The sequence below is a fragment of the Rhinolophus ferrumequinum genome, chromosome 20 (genome assembly GCF_004115265.2).
Source record: "Rhinolophus ferrumequinum isolate MPI-CBG mRhiFer1 chromosome 20, mRhiFer1_v1.p, whole genome shotgun sequence".
Lineage (NCBI taxonomy): Eukaryota > Metazoa > Chordata > Mammalia > Chiroptera > Rhinolophidae > Rhinolophus > Rhinolophus ferrumequinum.
This window is the reverse complement of record NC_046303.1, coordinates 56326356-56331989: the sequence shown is the minus strand read 5'-3', so window position 1 is coordinate 56331989 and position 5634 is coordinate 56326356. Positions and strand designations below refer to the sequence as shown.

The following is a 5634-nucleotide window of genomic DNA, read 5'->3' as shown; positions in this document are numbered from 1 at the left end:
GGGGTCTTCCCGGCACTGGGACCCTTGGCTAAGGAGTCTGGTGTGGGGCTGGGACCCCTTGCTCCTCAGGGGAGACCTCCACACCTGAGATATCCCTCTGGTTTCTTAACTGCCTCATCGTGGGTGTGGATCCTGGCTCTTCCATGTCTCTGCCCCTCCTACCAGTCTCCATATGACTTCTTCTGTATATCTTCAGCTATAAGACTTCTGTTCAGCTAAATTTCAGGCGATTCTCAATGATGGTAGATCTGTAGTTTACTTGTAATTTTGACGTGGTCATGGGAGGAAGTGAGCAAACATTTACCTAGTCCACCATATTGGAAATAAGTTAAATTTTCTAACTTATCTCTGACTTATTTCAACAAAAGATGTAAGACAGAAATTGAATTTCATCTTTTACTAGTTGTCTTGTTATAATTTATTCAGTAATTGTTTCTCTCCCCAATTATTTTGTACAAAAATTTAATCATATATTAAATTATGTTTCTGGGCTTTTCTGTTCAATTAAAATATCTACTTCTTCATATTTGTACAAGTCCTGAAACTTAATAATTCCTTATATATGGTAGAGTAAATCTCTTCTTATATTCCTATTTTTTTAATTTCAAGATAATTCTTATTAATTTAAATTTTCAGGTCAACTTTAGAATCCTATTATCCTATTAAGTATGGAAAAGGAGATGAGATTTTTACTGAAATTAGTTAAATAGTTTACTTAATTTTTTAAAATAACTTGAGAAGAGTTCGTCTGTTTATAATATTGAATCTTCCATAATATAATGCATCCACACAGTAAAAAATTCTGTTTAAACAGACATATCTCCCTTTTTTCAAATCTTTATCTCCATCTTCAAAAGTTGTAGCACTTTTCTTCACATAGAACAAATGTATTTTATGTTATACTTACTAACAAGTATTTTCATATTTTTCTTGGGTTATTTAAAAATAGTATTGGGCATATTGGTTGTTTCCACTTTTTTACTATTGTGTATAAAGCTTCTATGAACATTTGCATGTATGGATATGGGTTTTCATTTCACTTGGATAGATACCTAGAATTGGAATTACTGTATTATATGATAACAGTATATTTAACCATTTGTGTAACTGCCAAATTTTATTCTACAACAGCTGCACCATTTTGCATTCCCATTGGTAGTGTAAGAGGGTTTCAATTTCTCCATCCTTGTCACACTTATTATTATCTGACTTTTTAAATTTTAATGAAGTGGTATCTCATTGTAGTTTTAAACTGAGTTGTTTTTCTTTTTTTGTTTTTGTTTTTGTTTTGTTTTGTTTTGTTTTGTTTTGCAGGAGAGAGAAACAGGCACTGCTGTGTGTATTATGCGAAGGAAGAAGACCTTCTTCCCCACACAGGGCTTCTCAGAGTCTGTATCAAGAGAAAGTCAACAGATGAAAATCATTTCTGAGAAGAAGCAAAAAAGTTACAATTTTGCAAACAAATATAACAGGTGATTTTAACAAAAAATAATTTTGTTTTCTTTTACAAATAACAAAATTTCAAGTATTATTCCAGATGACATGGCAAACCCAATGCAGGGGGAAAGGGCAAGGACTGGCGGAAGCAAAGGCCCCTCCTGCTTTTGGTGGGAAGGGGCTGCTCCAGCGGGATCTGGTGTCTCCAGGGCTGACCTGCATCTGGCACCTTGACCACCCATGGCCAGGGCCCTACAGGTGAGGAGTATAAGAAGTAGACACAGCTGGGGTGGAGGGCCTGCAGCTATGTTGACCGAGGGGAAGTAGGGACCAGCACTTTACTCCGGTGGTAGTTACATCACTTACACTTGCCTGGGAGGTGGTGGCTCAGTCAACATCAGGTGTCTAGGGTTACCAGTTCTAGACATCTCATGATTTTTTTTTAGTAAACAGAAACATATGTTTATTCTTTCAAATACCATACTACCCCAACTTTTGTTAATTTGTAAATAATGAATTATATGATTTGTGCTATAGTTTGTGGTGTTTAAATCTTAGAAGGTAAGCACTAAACCTATTAAAATAAAAATATAGAAGATGCCATGGTTTCCCGCAGCAGGGAATTCTGCAGGCTGTAAGCACTTGCTCTTTTTCCTTAAACAACACGTTTATGACAAACTTTTCTTGAAGAGAGATGTCAGCTTTAACCACAGTGCTGGGAAAGGTACACACAGCAAACCTGCTGTCATCACCTCAATGGGAGAGGATGCCGATGGCTCTTCTTCTGGCCTCAGGTGGCCCCGAGCTCAGAAGATGGTTGTGTGCACCCCACAAAAGAAAAGGTCACACCAGAGTGCCTGATGCAGATACCACCAGTGTCTGGAGGGAGAACTGTAAAATGTCCTTAAAATGTTAGTATTCAGCATTTCCTGAAACATGCTATCACCCACCCCAGTAATCCCAGGACATCTTAGTGCCTCCCCAGATGCTTATTCTTGAACCTGGTCTGTCCTTAGATATCATTGGATTTCATTGCCTGGTGGGCCTTCACCTGGGTGCGGCAGTTGTGGCCACAGTAGCAGTCAGGGCAGGATGTCACAGCCACTGGCAACATGGAGGCAGGAATGTTCTGCTGCTACTGGTAAGTCAGCTCTGTTCTTGGAAGCTTCGCAGGCCGCAGCACGGTGTTCCATATTCCTGTAATGAGACAGCAGGAGCACGCCCCTCTGCAGAGCCCTGAGGCTTTTGGTCAGCACATTCTTCCACGTCAAACACCTGGCTGCTAAGTAATTCTTGATGATGTCAGACTCATAGTTGTTGTTGCTGAGCTGGCCATCCAGACACCTGTCACCCAAGTTGAATTAACAGAAGGGGGCCAGGCAGATGAGGCAGCTGGTCCAGGTGCAGCCCCAGTACCGGTGGCAGAAGGGCTGCAGGCAAACCACACACTTCTGGGGGGAGATGTGGGGTCCTGCTCACGCTCCACCCTCCAGTGGGGCACGTGATGGAAGCTGCAGGTGCACGTGGCATGGCTTCTTTGCAGGGCACACCCACAAACCTGGGCTGTCGTGACGCTGGTGGATCCCGACGGTGTGTCACTGGAGGCCTGCGGTGCTCTCTTCTTGCTGTCAGGCCCTGAGCAGGGAAAAGTCTGCCCCACCTGTCTCTGGTACTCGGGCACTGTCTACACATGATGTACAGCTGGTTGACATCCGAGGACTCGCTGTCCACATCTGACAGTTCCAGCAGGTCCTCGGAACTGCTCTCTCGTCGGAGAAAGACCACCTAATTGCAGGCTGCAGCGTAGCCTGAGTGATGTTGTTCCTGGACACCAAGCCCCACACATCTTCCTTGCGACGACTCTTGTCTGGGTGCTGGAGCATGTTCACCTCCACCAGGTTGCTGAGTATGTGGTTCCAACAGGCATGCTCCACTGGGTTGTACAGGAGTGCATGCATGCCTGCAGGCTCACCCAGTCATACAGCAGGTGCTGGGAGAGGATACCCGTAAGCGTCTTCCCCATTGTGCCCAGCTTCACCGCCACAGCTCCGACATCCTCAAGGGCAGAGTGGGTGTCACACTGGTCTGTGACCAACAAATGCAGGTTCAGATCGGGCTCCTAGTCTCCTCTCATTCTTTTCTGAACCAGCTCTGAGTCCTCCTGATACTGCCATTCCGACAGAGGAGAGGGTGCTCCTGTGTGTCGGGGAGAGCTGAAGGGACGCTGAAGATTTCACGCCATGACATGACGAACCACACCCTTTGGGGGAGACGCAGCACCTCTGGAGGCAGAGCTGGAGGGAGGCGTTCGCCCTGCGGTGGGCTCTGTGGAAGCAGAGGCTCAGGTGAAGAGGTCCCACGTAGATGGCATGGCTGTGTTTCCTCAAAGCATGGCTGCGTAGTGGGCGATGACGAAGGGCCTGGGATCGTCGCCTCGCCCTGCACTTGAGGTATCTTTGGTCACAAGGAACACGTTTTCTTTATTAGCTTCAGAGGAGTCTTGTGTCACGCTTGGCTTCTCATTTAAAGACTCGTAGAGGTACGCGGCATCCATCGTGTTCTGGCTCACTCTTCCTGTTCACCGAAAACCGGTAGGTGACATCCAGGTCTGTAAAGCGCAGGTCTGCTTCTTAAGCACCTTCAGCTTGTTAATGACTGATCCATTGGTGCTGGCATCTCCCAGTGACACCTGGCCAGAGTTTTCATCCACTGCAAGGGGTCTCCAGAGAGCAGTTTAATGCTGGGGAATGAAAGGTCACAACTTCCCCTCCGCTGGATGATCCACGCGGGTTTCCCTAGGAGGACAGGCGGCGCCCTCCTCGGTGCCCAGGCGCAGGCACAGCCCCATCGCTTCAGTGGTGTGGCTCACCTTCCGGGGATGCTGGGTCTAAGTCGCAGCCCCTGACCCGCGCCCAACCCAGAACCCTGCAAGGCCGCAGTCAACCGACGTCGCGGATCCCTCCGCTGATCCACCGGTTCAGTTGAAATTTTTAATAATACCTTTAAATTAATTAGTGCTGTTATAAAATAAAGCTATAGTAAGTCTTGTAATAGATCTCCTCAGAGCCTCTTCCTCCTGTGCCTGGGTCCGACGTGTTGGCCAATGCCTCCCTCCCGCACAATGACTACTCACAGCCGGCTGATTGCTCTCCAGTGTTTTCACAGCAGTCAGGGCAGTGCGCTGCTTAGGACACAGGTGGTGTGCCCAACCTGGGCAAATATCAGCGCTGTCACTTATCTGCTCTAGTGACCTTGGGCAACTTGTGTACATTGGGTGACAAAAGTCCTCGAGGTCTTGGCATTAATGGATAAGATTTATGCAAGAAAGACGAAAGGGTAATTTTATGAATGCACACACACTGAAAGAAAGGGCCTTAGCTTTATACCCGGCCCCCCAAATTGGCAAATTGTCATAAATGTTTTAGTTGAAAACATAATTTTCAGTTATATATGTATAATTTTCATTGATTCTCCACTTTAATAGGTTGTTTTCAATTAATAAATTAAATGCTTCTCTCAGTTTTATCAAATAAAAATATTTCCATAAGTATTTTTGTATTTTTTTATATTGCTATTTTTTAACTTAATTGTAATTGTTTTTTTTTTTTTAGAAACAATAATCATCTACAAACAGTGATGTTCTGGTAAATGTTTAATAACCGGATTTGGAAAAATCTATGCATATATATATATATATATATATATGCACCTAAGTTATGAATTTTACTGATATAAAATACTGTAGCACATAATTAAAAAAAATAAAATTTACTATAATTTTTATTGAAAGTCCCATATAGTCAATTGATTCTCAAAGAATCTTTTTATTGATTTTCGTGAAATATTGTATTTGTAGCCAACCTACAGTTGCAATTCAACCATGAATTGAAAATTGGAGTTGTAACCCAATTTAATTTCTTCAATATATTTATTATTATTAAATTGGGTGTGTGATCTATAATTAAACTCTTTCTCACTCCTGGATCAAGAGCAGGCCAAGTACATTAATCTGTAACACACAGACCTTCACCACAGCCAGGAGGTTGTCCAGTGTTATCTGATGTTGGAGTACATTCGTCCCTTTTGTTTCTTTTATTTCAGAATGAGTTGTTGAATCATTCAATGGGACAGAGGTTCTCAGTAGCAGTTAAGACACTCTTCACATGTATCACCCAACTGTAGTATAGGCAATTAACA

General features: G+C 43.5%; 1 pseudogene; it reads right to left on the bottom strand.

The window, feature by feature from the left end:
• Positions 1 to 2449: 2449 nt before the first annotated feature.
• Positions 2450 to 4285, bottom strand: LOC117012248 (E3 ubiquitin-protein ligase CHFR-like; annotated as a pseudogene).
• Positions 4286 to 5634: the final 1349 nt, after the last annotated feature.